At 44.9% G+C, this 15,139-nt stretch overlaps 1 pseudogene; it reads left to right on the top strand.

Moving 5' to 3' along the window:
- The first annotated feature begins 11,248 nt into the window (after window positions 1-11,248).
- On the top strand, window positions 11,249-11,624 carry LOC122430026 (annotated as a pseudogene).
- The last annotated feature ends 3,515 nt before the right edge of the window (window positions 11,625-15,139 follow it).

Here is a 15,139-nt window from a genome sequence, read left to right as displayed (position 1 = left end):
TCTCTTGTACTGTCAGGCAGATTCTTTACCACTGAGCCACCAGGGAAGCCCTGTTTACTCTTTTTTATTTATCAATAGGGTGGCAAAACTGTTTTGCTTTTTGGTTTTCGGGAAATTCACCCCACATTTGCCTACCAAGTCTTTAATAGGTCTGTGCAAACATTAAAATTTAAAACAGATAACATTTGAACTTATTAATACTGTTATTAACTAATCTTGTTGCCTTCATTGAGATAAATTTCAGTATTTTTTCCAACTTGTGAAACAGCTGGGGTTTTTTTTTACATTTGTTTACAACTGCTGTGTGGCTAATTGCTTTCAACGGCGGAAAGCCTTGATGTTATAGGTTCCACTTTCAAAATTTCTTCCAAATCTTCAAAAATGTGAACAAACCTGGACAAAGGAATTCATTCGTCACAGTAAATGGAACCGTATTTATCCATAGCAAGGTCCACTTACACATCCTTCCTTGTGGTTGCTGACTCACCAGACTTCAGGGCTGCCTTCCTGGGGTGGACTCATGTGAGGTCACGCTGAAGCAGGCAAGAAGTGATTGAACAGCACAGACGCTGGGCTGCAGCGTCAGTGTGACAGGAGAACAGGAAGGGCTGGGCTTTGCTGGTTGCAAAGGTTCTAAAGATCAGTGATTTATGTGCCATCAAGGCCTGAATTCAGGGTTTCCATTGTCCAGCAGTGGCGTATTCCATTGCTCACCATCCTTCATGATGGCTCCCAAGGATGCCCACCTCTAGGTACTCACACCTGTGTAGGCTCCTCCCACACCGGGCCAGGGGTGATCCGTGTGATCAAGAGAATATGGCAGAGGTGACGGTGTGTCACTTCCAAGGTCAAGTTCTGAGAGACACCTCGGCTCTTGTCTTGGATGTTTGCTCACATTTTCTTTCTTTCTCAGACCATCCACTGCCCAGGGGACCAAGCTGCCATGTTAAGAGCGACCATGTGTGGGTTCCTGTGTGAAGTATGGAGAACACAAGAGAGAAGGCACATCCCCACTTTTTAATGTAATTCTGTCTCTTAAGAAAGACAGACTGTTCTCAAGTAAACGCTGTGCAGTGTACTGTATGTGTGTGCATGCTTAGTCGTTAAGTTGTGTCCGACTCTTCGTGACCCCATGAACTGTAGCCTACCAGGCTCATCTGTCCATGGGATTTCCCAGACAAGAATGCTGGAGTGGGTTGCCATTTCCTCCTCCAGGGGATCTTCCCCACCCAGGGATCAAACCCGCATCTCCTGCATTGCAGGCGGGTTCTTTACTGCTAAGCCACCAGGGAAAGCCCATACTATGTATGATAACAGTGGAAAAAGCAGACCTTCCATGAACATTCAGGAAGGCCACATTCATTTCAGCTTTGGTTCACTGAAGAACCTTTTGAAGCAAAGAAGAAAAAAAAAAAAATAGGTGCCTTTGAGGCATATAGGGAAAGGGGAAGGGAGAGGGGGTCCTTTCAGGCAGACAACTGGATATATAGAGACAGGGAATTGGGATCAGTAAGGATTTATTGGAAAAAGGAAGAATTTATTGGCATTTTAATGGGCCCCACTGAAAAAATAAAAGATATATGAGAGGAAACATCTGTCCTCTAAAATCACACACTTCCCAAGACTCAAAGCTATAACAGATCAGTTGAAACTCTTAGACCAGCACTGTTCAATATGGTAGCCACTGGGCAGAACACATTCTGTTCTTGAAATCTGGGTCGTCCAAACTCAATGTGCTGTGAGTGTAAAATACACACCAAAATTCGAAGACGTAACCCAAAACAGGTAAATATCCCATTAATAACTTTTTGTACCAGTTACATGTTGAAATGATATTTTTGATATAATGAATTAAAAAGAACACCTTATTAAAATTGATTTCAGCTATTTATTTTTTATGTTTTTAAAGGGGCTACTAAGTTTCAAATCCTCTCTGTGGTCTGTCTTCGTGGCTTGTGCCGTCTCCCTCTTGGGGAGCACTGGTTTGGAGGCTGTTCTGGCTTCAGCACTGTGGAAGAGGAAGGAGGAATGGCGTCAAGGGATGTTGGGAGGACCACAACGCAACCAGCGTGCCTTCCTCTACCTTCACTCTGGGCTGAGAGGGTCTAGATTGAGGCCGGGGGGAGTTCAGGTGGAGAAGAGGTGATGCCAGAGCTCAGAATCCAGAGGAGGGGGCATAAGTGCCGGGCAGCCCTGTGACATGTGGTGTTGAGGTGAATTCTTAGTGAATAATGTGTGATAATGTTTAGTTATACCCTCCTTCCATTCAAAGTTTTTTGGTTCAGGATTCTCTGGAGCGTTGGCATCCCTTTTGCAGCTAATATTAGAGCATGGATGGGGTGGAGTTGGAGGGAGGAAGGTTGCTAAGAGAAATGGAAGGGGCAGAGCAAAGGTCTATCTCATTTCTTTAGGAAAGTTGAGTGTGGTTCTGGACATATTCCATTTACTCTGCCAGAAGGCCTGAGGTGCTAGCTAGTCTCTATCACTCTATATGATTTAGGGTCCTTGCTAAGTGAATTTTGGGGTAACCCATTATCTTTATCTTTTTGACTTGTGAGAGACTGAAAGTGGGCTTTATTAGACTGGACAAGATGATAGGAGCTTCCAGGTCTAAAGATCCTACTACTGGCCAATAACCCCAGGGACTGACAAAGTCAATCGTTGGAGGTTATCCAGGCCCTTGGCCAATATGCCGCAACAGAGCATTGATTCTGTTCTAATCTCTGGCACAAACTGTTCTGCGACCTTGCCAAGACATCTCTCTGTGTCTTTATATCCTTACTGGTTAACCAGTTTCCGGATCTGAAGAGCCAGAGTGTTCTGCAGATTTACTTCAGAACATTTTTTTAAGTGCAGTGTCAATAAGAACATTGTGCTTTTTCAGGTAGAGAGCACTCAGAAGGAGAATAATTGATGGTATTCCACGACTTCTCTGGGAAACTGAATTTTAATAGAAGAGGATGTTACCCAATTCTGGGGATGCTGCAGAAGGTGGCAGTGAACCCTCTTGCCCCTCCAGGTTCCTCCAGACTGTTGAAAAACATGTGGTCTGAACTAACTCCACAGAGCAGACCCTGGTGGGCTGTCTGTCCTAGAAGATGTTATGTAGAATTTGAGTTTGTTAGGGCTGACACAACAAAGGACCACAGGTTGGGAGGCTTGAACAACAGAAAGGTATGGTCTCACAGCTTTGCAAGTCTGAGATCAAGATGTGGAAAGGGTTGGTCTCTTCTGAGGACTGTGAGGTCTTAGAATCTGGTCTGGGCCTCTCTCCTGGGGTCTGTGGGTTGGTGCGCCTCAGCTTGTAGATGCATCGCCCTGATTTCTACCTCTATCATTACATGATGTGCACATGTCTGTGTCCAAGTTTCCCCTCTGTATAAGGACAGTCATATTGGATTAGGACCCACCCTAATGACCTCAACTTTAACTTGGTTACCTCTATAAAGACCTTGTATCCAAATAACATCACATTCTGAGGTACCAGGGTGAGGAATTCATCATTTAAATTTGGGGAGGGGGACACAATTCAATCCTTAACAAACTCTATTCAAGAAAAAGATTGATATGTTTTGCCTCATGTATACACACACACACACACACACACACACATATATATGAGTGTATGTGAGCAACAACATATATATATATATATATATATATATATATATATAGTTGAAGTTTAAAAACTGATGAAGCAGACTCAAGAAACTGAGAAATTTTGAACCTGAAGATTAAGCGAATCATTCAATCTGTGGTCCTGTGAGAAAAAGATTTGGAAAATATGAAGGGACGGTTAAAAGAAAACAGAAATAGAATGATGATCTCTGCCAATGCTGTCCAGTAAAATCTTCTCTGTTGATGGAAGTGTCCCAAATCACCACCTGTGATTAGTAACTATTATTTTGGATGTGAGAGGTTAGCCTCTGCCTAATCTGTGTTCCAGAAGGAGATAATTAGAATGGGGAAGAGGCACCATCCAAAGAGATCATGGCTGAGAATTTTCCAGAGTAAAGACCCCAATATTGATTCTAGGAAGCCCTTGAATCTTAGCAAATTAAATGAAAAGAAGTATATACTGTGACCTCTCCATAGGCAGACCGCAGAATACCAAAGAGAAAAAAGAAGGTTTTTACACAGCAGCCAGTGAGACAAACCAGATTATCCACAGAGGATTGGTGATGAGACTGATAGCTGTTTCTCACTGGCGTTGGTGGAAATTCCTGGACAAAGGATCTGTATCTTCAATGTACTTAGAGAAAACTCGCCAATCTACAATACTGTGCTGCAAAACTACCTTTTAAGAATGAAGCCACAATAAAGACTTGTACAGACAAACCATATCTGGTGGAACTCCCCATGGAAAGACCTTAGAAAATTTCAAAAGATTATTTTAAGAAGAAGGAAAATCATTCAAGGTGAATATTCTGAGATACAAGTAGAAGTAAACAGCAAAGATGTAGGTAAACCTAAGTAATGACCGTGTAAAACTATAAAAATAATGTCTAGTTTGTGTGGAAATCTAGACCAGAAAAGCTAATGTATTACAGAAGAGCATCATGTAAGCTGGAAAAACCTTGACCACAGTTAAAGAGATATGAGGTCCTTATCTTATTTAACTGGAAAAGTAAACACTAAAGAATAGACCAAAGCCTTTAATTTTCATACAGCTAGAGGCTAAAAGTGGAATAGAAGAAGAAATAAATAATCACCGATTCAGAAAAAGGAATGGATGCAGATTGAATCAGCACAAATAGTGACCCTGACCAAATGGACCTGTGTAGAGCCTGGCACCCAACTGTAGGAGAAAATGTCTTTTCCTCCCAAAACATATGAAATAGTAATGCAGATTGTTCAAGTGCTAGGCCATAAAACTGATAGCTGTTTCACTCACCCATAGATTGTACTCACCCATATTGTGGTCTCAAAGCACAAATAAAGATACAAATGATTGTTAAATGAGAGCTTCCCAGATGGTGCAAGTGATAAAGAACCTGCCTGCCAATGCAGGAGACGCAGGAGACCCTAGTTCGATCCCTGGGTTGGGAAGATCCCCGGGAGGAGGGCATGGCAACCCACTCCAGTATTGTTGCCTGGAGAATCCAATAGACAGAGGAGCCTAGTGGGCTACAGTCCAAAGAGTCACAAAGAATCAGACACAACTGAAGCAATTTAGCATGATCTAATATGTAAAAGATATTAGAAAAGATGAAGTCCTAACCCTCAAGCTTTTCTTCTAATGGGGGAGCATGGTACATAAGAAAATGAATGAATGAATGAATGAATAACAATTACAAGAGGTGAGAAGCACATTGAACTTGAAGAACATGCAGCAGTCTAAAGCAACAGAGACCCAGAAGAGGGGGTGAGTTGGTGGTGGCTATTTTAGACTTCAGGATTCTTCCAAGGACAGGATCTCATGCAGCCATTAGGAAATGGAAAAAGCCCACATCCTAAATAATAGAGTAGGGATGAGCTCCCAGACTGATGCCTTCTGCACGCAGCCATTTGTGGCCAGGCCAAAGTTGTGGGTAAGCAGTCTGCAAAAATATGGACAACAGGATGAGGCAGGTTAGATAAGGGCTTTCCAGGACTTTGGCTCCAAAAACTCTTACGAGCCCTTTGTCTGAGTTTCTCCTCTCCCTTAGACCCACAGCCTCATGTTGCCCCCTCTCCAGCCCTCCTGGCAGCCCCACCAGCCTTCTTTGGAAGCTCCATGCTCATGTTATCCCTCCACCTGCCTCCATTAGGCTTTGTCCTGATCATCCAGGAGCCTGGCAGGATGGCCAGAGCACCAGGCAGTGGGTGGGGAGGCATAGCATGCCAGTTCCAAGTCCAGCTATGTGACGTCAGCTAGGCAGCTTCCTAGGCCTCGGGGTCTTCATCTGTGAAACGTGGAGGCAGACCATGACCTCTGGGAGACTTCCCAGCACTCGATGCCCTGCGGCTGGGGGCTGGGTCGGTGCTAAGGACCACCTGTCAACACACCAGTGTGGGAACGTGAGGCTCCCTCCCTGCACACATTCACGTTTTGAGCAAAGCTTTTGCTCACCTTTGCCCAAAGAAGTGAAGTTTCATCAGCCTCTCAGGCAAAGTGAAAAAGATGGGGTTGAGGCTGCCATCTGAGTCACCCTGTGGCCTCCTGGAGAGCCAAGAGGTCCGAGTTTAGTACAACTGTAAGGAGCGGCAAAGACTTCCTACAGCAGAGGCATTGTGCACGGTTTTGAGGGACGTGGAGGATTTCAATAGATGGGGAAAGGCCCTCTAGAATAAGGGAGCAGTGGGAACACATCAAGGGGGTGGGGGAGTGGGTGGCACAGGTGCCCTGTCTGTAATGCCCCTGGGTGGGGCGACAGCCCACGAGAGTCAGCGTCCAGAGGTGCCTATGAGAGAGTGTGTAACAATAGCTATCTCCACCTTCATGCCAGAGGCTGCTGTGTGCTCTGCGTACGTTTACAAGTTTATTCTTCAAACTGAGTCTATGAGGTCAAGCATTACCATAATCCCCATTTTACAGGTGATGAAACTGAGGCCAAAAGGAATCGACAGGGAGGAAACTGGGATTCGAATGCAGGTCTGACTCTAACTCTGATATCAGGAGTGGAAAATTCAGGAGGGCTGAGTTCTGAGCCTGGGAGCTGGGGATTTGAGGAAGGAGCCGGCAGATGTGAAGAAATTCTGGGTCTGTGCACATGGACATGACCAGAAAAGTCGTGAGGGGCTGACTCTGGCGGTTGGTGCCTCTTTGGAGTGAAAATGTTCATAATGAAAGTTCTGCTTGACGGATGATAAAGGCTCCGGAGGGACTCACGAGGGTAGACAAGTGTGTGCTGTGCGTTATCCTGATGCGGTTACTGGAGAGAGCAGGAGGACGCGAGGCTTGTCATTCTGTCTCTCAGGGAGGCAGCCAGTGGTGTGTGGAGTGGTGGGCTGGTAAACTGCTCTATGCGCGCACACACACACACACACATACGCACACGTACACACACAAGCACACACCTTAGTTTGTAGCATCTGACTTCATGCTGTCGATAATCCCCCAGAGACTGATTTCAAGGTATCACTGTGATGTCACTAGACACACAGTTGGGAAGAGAAGTGAGAGTCAAGTCTCAGCATAGCCTTGAGATTTGTCATCGAAGTAGATTTGGGTCTGGGGGGATGAGATAGAGGCCAGAAGAGTGGGGTATCCGATGCATTGCTCTTCACTCCTGTATCTTCTTGTCTGAACAGCCTCTTTCCTCCTATGGAAGGGTTTGCTGGGGGTATAAAAGAAGAGAAGATATAGACTGTGAGAAAGGGCAAAGGCACGCAAGACCTGCCCTCCCTGGACCACACCAAGGCCCTTCCCCTAGAGACCCTGCCCCTGAGGATCAACTTCTCCATCAATACGTTGTTGTTGTTCAGTCGCTAAGTCATGTCCAACTCTTTTTGATCCCATGGGCTGCAGCATGCCAGGCCTCCCTGTCCTTCACCATCTCCCAGAGTTTGCTCAAATTCATGTCCATTGAGTCGGTGATGCCATCCAACCATCTCATCCTCTGTTGCCCACTTCTCCCCCTGCCCTCAATCCTTCCCAGCATCGGGGTCTTTTCCAGTGGGTCAGTTCTTTGCATCAGGTGGCCAAAGTATTGAAACTTTAGCTTCAGCATCAGTCCATCCAGTGAATATTCAGGGTTGAACCTGATCTGGTATTCCCTTCCTGAGGTTGAGAATGTGCCCCCAGAAGCTTGGAAGAGGCAGTGTGCCGTAGTGGTCAAGAGACTGTCTGAATCTAAGTACGAGATCTACCAATTATTAGCCAAGTTACCACTGGCAAGTGGCTTAACAACTCTCTGCATCAGTTTCCTGCTCTGTAAAATGGGGATAATGTTCTTACTTCACAGAGTTGTTGTGAGGGTTAAACTGTTACAAGTAAAGCCCTTAAACAGTGCCAGGAACATAAGAAGTGCCAAATGAATGTTTGTCACCATCATCACCATCATTATCATCTATAATCGTTACTCCCATTTGCTGGTTTTCTGCTTTCAATGTAAACGGAAGCTATAATTAGTAATATAATTATAATGCACAAGTTACAATTTATTTTCAAGCCTGCATGCCTTAAAAATTTCTCCAGGTTTATAATAACTTCTTAGGTTGAATATTTCTTAACGATAGTCACAGTTCTCCATTGATTTTCAGTATGTATCTAGTCTGGGCCACACAGACCTGGTGGAATTGGAAAAGGGTAACTCCTATTCCAAAATCACCTGGTGGGCAAAGGGCTGCCCTGTTTTAGAATAGTTGGGTAGAGAGGAGTGCCAATCAATGGATGACCAATTTCCCATCCACGGAGATGGTAAGGCTCTGCCCCTACTCTCATTGGAGGCGAGACACTTCCCATCTTACTGTTCAAGTCTGTTCTGTATTCTTAGTGCCATGACGTATCAGGGTCTAAACGTCCTTCAGAGGCATCCAGTTTCATCTGATACCTGATTTCCTGTGCAGCATCCCTTGTAGTGAGCACCCAGCTTCTGCCCTGATATAACCAGTGATGGAGAACTCAGTTTCCTTAGGATTCTGTTTCTATTTTCAGATAGCGTATTACTGATGTTTGGCTCTACATATGGAAAAGTCTTCCTGCCTTCCCAAAGCTTCCAGGTACTCTTCTAGCTTAAGCACTTTGGAACACACAAGGTAAGTTTAATTTCTTTTCCATAAGGCAGTCTTTCAATTATTTGAAGACAGGCATCTTATCCCTCTATGTCTTCTGTTAATAAGCAAGATGATTCCTTCATTTGTTCTATGTATAGATTGTTTTTTAGTTTCCTTCACCTTGCTGGCCGTTCTCTCTGAAATGCACTTCAGATTGTATGCCTCACTTTTAAAATGTGGAAACCGGAAATGAATGCAAAACTCCAGGTATGTTCTGAGTAGCACATAGTACAGGATGGAAATGCTGCCCTCCATTATCAATTCTTTACTTTTATTAGAGTCAGAGTTGGTCACTTTCAATATTTTGCAGCCATGTTGCTTTCAACTGGTATTGGATCAATTGTTGACTAACACTCTCAAGACTCCTTAAAGGTGTCAGCTGCCTTGATATCGAATTTCTCCTCTATATGTACTCTAAGATTTTAGCACTCAGGTCCTGGGCTATTAACTTTATGAAATCTAATTATTTTTAGATTTTGCTTATCATTCCAGCCCATCAGAAGTATTCAGGCATATACAGGGCCTGTGAACTATTTCTCTCACAGAGTCTAGTCTCACAGAGACTAGAAAGCCCTCCCCAGGTTTGACATCACTCCATTAATGAGTATTCTCTGGATATGAGTTCTGAACAGTTAATAACCCACTCACATGTTCTAGCACCAGACCCATTTTTTTCTCTACGTTAAGCACAAGTATATCATTAGAGACATCACCAAGTGTTTTGCCAGTGTCCAGATGCCTGAATGGAAATGTGTGAACATTGTCTTTCTCTGCCAACCTCCCACTGAGGGATGGAAATGGGCTGGACTAACGGGGTGTGTTCTTGTGAACCCATGCTGGGTTCTATAATCACTGCTTTGTCATTTGGGTGCCCATTATAACATCGCTTTAGTAATACATTCTGGAATCTTGTCTGAGATCCATATCAAGCTCAATCATCCGTAGTTTACAGAATCCATTTTCTATCCATTTTAGAAAATTGGAAGGCTATTTACTCATTTTCAGCCTTCTAAGATCTCTTGACTTCTTCCCAAACAGCATGCCTATCCTGTCCCCGATCTCCCAACTCGTCCCAAATAGAGCTGAGAGGCATTTTGTTTTTGCTGTTGCCTTTTTGTCAGCCTGAGGTCATTTTGCTAAAATGCTGTCTCTGTCACTTTCTTACATGCCTCTTAAATTTGTGTCCTCCTTCCTATCCTGTCCTTTAAAATCAGAGCTTCCAGAGCACTGTATTGCAATGTAAGCGAATATTGGGGTTACTCGGGGAGATTAAAAAGTTATGCTGATTTTTTACCCTAGACAAATTGAATCAAAACTTCAGAGAGTGATGCAAGCATTTGTATTCTTTTTTTAAGTCCCCCAATGGACAGGCAAAGCTGGGACTATAATGGAGTGATATTAGTTTTGTTTGTTTCTGGTTTTGTGTGCTAGTTTTTATTATTTGTTTTAGATTTTTTTTTCCTCTCTCTCTTTATCATTGGCCTCACCTGTATCTGTATTGTGAGATTTGAATGTTTGAGAAATTTCTGAAACATTTTGAGTGCAATGGACCTTCATTCCTTATGCCTCGGAATTCTGCTTTTCTTTACCTATGAATCTTATCTGGGAATCACACTGTCGCCATGTCTGTTGGCTCACAGTCTGTGAACTCGGTGACCTTTGCCCTAAGACTCCTTTTTCATCGTCTTTGATAAACATTACTTTATTCTAGTAGGTCAGAATTAAATCTAGGACAGTAGTTTTTCCATTTGTGTGCTTAATCTTTTTGGAAACTTAGGCAAGGCAAATTTTAGGCTGCTCTGCTTTGGGCCAAATGAGGCTTTTAGTAGATGTTTATAGAGTAGAAATTCCCCATCATTACCAAATCATGCTTGTAGTCATTTTTAAAAAATGTGTTGGGAACCTATTATGCTTATTATTTATTTGGCCCACTGGTCCAGTCTATATCTTGGTGGTGATTTAGTGGCTAAATCATGTCCAACTCTTGCGACCCCATGGACTGTAACCCTCCAGACTTCTCCGCCCTTGGAATTCTCCAGGCAAGAATACTGGAATGGGTTGCCATTTCCTTCTTCAAAAGATCTTCCTGACCCAGGGATCAAATCAGAATCTCCTGCATTGCTGGCGATTCTTTCCTGCTAAGCCACCAGGGAAGCCCGTCTGTATATTGTGCCCGTGCTGTTCTGTGCTCAGCGCCTCAGTCATATCAGACTCTTTGAGACCCCATGGACTGTAGCCCCCCAGGCTCCTCTGTCCATGGGATTCTCCAGGCAAGAACACTGGAGTGGGCTGCCATTCCCTCCTCCAGGGGAATCTTCCCAACCCAGGTCTTCTGCACTCCAGGTGAATTCTTTACCGTCTGAGCCACCAGACAAACCTAATTGCTCCTTAGAATTGCTCACAGAGTGGTAAAAATACAAATTTTAGGATCCAATCCCAGAATGTATGATTTAATAGAAATCGTAACAAGAAATTTCATTTTAAAAGCCCCCTGAAGGAGCCTGTGGAAGGCGGCGGCGGCGGCATCTGTGAGCCAAAGTCCAGTCAGGGCATGGCGGCGCCGTCGGCCCTGTCAGGGCCAAGTTATCACGGGGCCCGGGGCGCCGGCGGCCATGATGGGGCGCCGGCAGCTCCAAAGCTCGGGGCCTGTGGCCCTTCACCTCGGCGGCAGGGGGCGGCAGCCCAGAGGCGGTGCTCGCTGAGCAAGCTTTGGTGCGACCGAGGCCGAGTTGTGCCCCCCCTTCATATTCAGGCATCGCAGCTCTGTGTTCTGTGACGAGGATGGAGATCTGGCTCTCGAAGTCTCTGAGGAGACAGTCGTCACCAAGAACGGGCCAAGCTGAGGCGGGTGCATCAGAACCTGATTCCTCAGGGCCCCGTGAAGCTGGATCCACCTGGATTTCCCTGTGGTCCTCTACGAGGTGTGAACCTGGGGCGGGGTGGTGGCGGCAGACATAAACACCCCCTGCTCCAGCAAGACACCCCTAGGCTCAAGGAGTGGCTTCCACTGAGAAACTTAGGCTGGGGCCACAGCGGTGAGTAAACTCCCCTGGCCTGGAACCTTCAGCTGTGAGCCAGGCAGTGCTGGTTGGGTGTTGGTTTGTAAGTGGACCAGAGGTGGCTGGCAGCTGGCGAGGGCTGATGGCGGAGTTACCAGTCCACCCTTTCCTAACAAGGAGCATGAGAGGGCACATGCTGGTCAGGAATGCCTGCTTCCTGTGCCCCTGCCTGGCCTGCATTCTTCCAAGCTTGCCTAGGGCCCAGCCCTGCTAGAGGCTACAGCACTTTACAAGCAAGGTCTGCCTTTTTCCCGCCCCCGGGGCAATGGGAGCTCTACAAAAGTGGGACCGTCCTTTCCCTCCCTTCCTTTACCCTCTCGGTGGAGCGTTTCAGCCCTTTGCTACCTTGATTCCTCCTGTGTTGGACAGAGGCTGGGGGTAGAACAAGCCTGATTCTTCCTGCCTACCTGCCCATTTGTTCCCAGGATGGACAGTTTGCTGTCTGTTAATAGGAGTAGGGACTGGGGTGTGAGCGGTTTCTCCCTCTACCCAGGGCTGGCCTGATCCCTCCCCACTGCAACTAGTTGCTTCCCCTCCACCCCAGGTGGAGAGGGCATACAATGGGGAGCAGGAAGGGCTCCGGATGCCTGTGCCCCATCCCACCTACCATATCTAATCCCTCTTGCCTTTACACATCCACCATCCTGTGGTAGGGCACGGCACCCTAGGGCTGGTGCCAGTGTCTCTGAGGACCCCATCACCCCTTTCCCTCCAGTATACCCCTGCCTCCAGGATCAGTCAAGAGAAAAGTACTGGAGCCCCTGGATGGGGGCAGAAAGGAGAGAACAACCATAATAGGAATACTTAAAATGTGAAAGCTTGTGAATAGTCCAGTCCATGATGTTGTTGGGATAGAGTCTGATTTCTACATAGAAATGATTTTTTAAAAAATTCCTTACTATGCAAACTCTATGCTTCAAGTATGTGAAAAATGGCTTGGGGAGGATAGTCCTCAGTCTAGGAAGACTGTTGTGTTATTTGTTCAATAAAATTTTTGTAGACCCTGAAAAACAAAAAAAGTCACCTGAACAATGTTGATAATGGGCCAGATTTAATAAGCCCTGACCTGTACCACAACAACATCACTTCTATTCCTGTCCCCTTATCTCTTGGCTCTTCAGCTCATATCCATCCACAGGCCCATGAATTTCCACAAAGATGTCTTCTTGGCATAGCATCTGGTCAATCTCTTCCTCTAACAGGTCTATTTGTCTTGAATAGAGCATATGCTTCCGTCAGCCTATTTCAGTTCTGTATCTCTTCTTTCCCAAGCCTGGTGAATGAAACAAGTTAGTATTTATTGCCCTATCTTGTAAGAATTTCTTTCAAATTATCCCTGATTTACTTTGTTAGTCATGCTCTGCTTATGGGCATAAAATAAGACTTCTCAGATTAGAACAATTTTTTTTCTGCCCCCCGCTCAGTTGCTTTCTAGTTAAAAAAACATCACCAGACACTTTACTCATTCTTACATATTTGCTCTATGTAATATCTTCTGATTTTCGCAGCAATCAGTTTTATGGATTTATCTGGACATTTTATTTGTCATCTACACCCTATGTTTAAGGCATTCTTCCCCACCCCCCTTTCAGTTCTCTTTCCTTTCAAAAAACATTTTATTGTGAAAAGGCTAAAAAAACACTTCAAAGTAGAGGGACTAATATAATGAAGTTTAAGGTACCTCTCTTGTCTTCAGCTGTATGCCAGTTGAATCCTTCAGAAAGCAGATGCTAAGATGGAGTTAGGAGAGCATATGTCTTACTGGGGAGTGACACCCACAGAAGGAAATGGGAGGAAGCAGGATGGAGAAAGGGGAGCCTTCAGATGGTGATGCAAGTTGGACAAAGTTCATCACAGTTCAACAAGGAGCCCCTGGTTCGATTGTCTTTAGAGGAGACTTATATTGGCAGAAATGGCTGGGCCCTTGGATCACAGTCTTACTTGGTTATTGGCTAGAGCCATCTTGAGAAGCCTGTGACCTCTAGTACCCTTGAAGGAATTAACCACTAAAAGATGTCAGCTAATCACACAGCAAGCTCTAAACTTGCTGCACTTTTCCATTCATAATTGCAATTGAGCAAGTTTGGCCCAAGAAGCACCCAAGTGAATCTCCTGGGTCCACCTGTGTTCCCTTCTGCCAGCCCAGTAGAGCGGTCTGGAGCAAAAATTACCCATTAAAGGAGTCCTGCATTGGGTTTAAATGGCTAAACCCTTGGACCACAGTTTTCCTTAGTCACTGGCTGTGACTACCCTGAGAAGAATGTGGCCATGACTCAAAAGCTGAGGTTGACCTGAAGGAGTTAACAAGAGAAGGCTGTCTCTAACCACTCTCTTCGCAGCTGGGCCAAGTAGCCTTTCTTAGAGGCAATCAGTATATCTCTGTGTCTACTCTAAAAAGATCATCAACATTTTCCCAGTCTTGAATTATTAAAACACTCTTGATTGGATCAGTGAGTTTCCGGGCAAATTCTTTCTTTCCTGTCCTCATGAAATGCATTCTATCCTCAGCCAGGATCCTATCCTGTTGCCATCTAAAGCCTTGGTCCAGCAGTCTAGATCGTGCCCACAGTGCCACCTGCAGAGTCCATTGCTCATGTTCTTGACTTCTGTCTCTCTTCTTAAATCCCAGGTGTTTATCTGAAGGATCAATGAAAATATCACCTGGGCTTCCAAATCCTTCAGTTTCTTGCTTCAAATTTTATAATCCTTAAAAATATATTTCTGGTCACTTCAAATGGCATTATTTGTACCCCTAAGAGTTGTAAAGATGGATGTGGTTTATGAATTTAATTAATCTGGAGGACCTCCTGTTACATCCCAAACACTTGATCCCAGAAATTCAGTCACAGTTATTCTAGAAGGACTTCCCTCCACTCCTCAACCAAGAGTCCCAGTATTATGGCATGCCCCTCTTATCTGAAGCTCTTAGGGAATTCCCTTACACTCACTAAGGATTGATCACACTCCTCATCATTGTACTTTTTTTCTCCAGAATTTTGGGCTTCACCTTTCCTGGGCCATTCTCAAATCACCTGCAAAGCTCTGAGAATGAAGAATTTCTTTCCCTTGGCTTTTCCTATGTCACATTTTCTTAATCTGTTTCTCTTGGCTCCAGTTTTAACTCCCCCAACTTCCTTCCCCCCACACATTTTGAACTTCCTTGTTTTCTTTTTGCATTATCCTTTGCATTTTCTTCAAGGTTACCCCAAATATATAACATCCATAGAGACAGTCCTTATGCCCTTCACCTTGTGTCAGTTCTGAACAGTGGTCTGCATTTACAGTGAATGCTTCCCCTTGCAGACATCTCCCACCAGCGCAGTGCAGGTCACAAGTCTAGTTTCTGCCGCTTCTACCCTCCCCAGTTAGGGTTAAGAGTCCAA

The sequence above is a fragment of the Cervus canadensis genome, chromosome 28, assembly GCF_019320065.1.
Source record: "Cervus canadensis isolate Bull #8, Minnesota chromosome 28, ASM1932006v1, whole genome shotgun sequence".
Classification (NCBI taxonomy): domain Eukaryota; kingdom Metazoa; phylum Chordata; class Mammalia; order Artiodactyla; family Cervidae; genus Cervus; species Cervus canadensis.
This window is presented reverse-complemented; position numbering and strand designations above follow the sequence as displayed.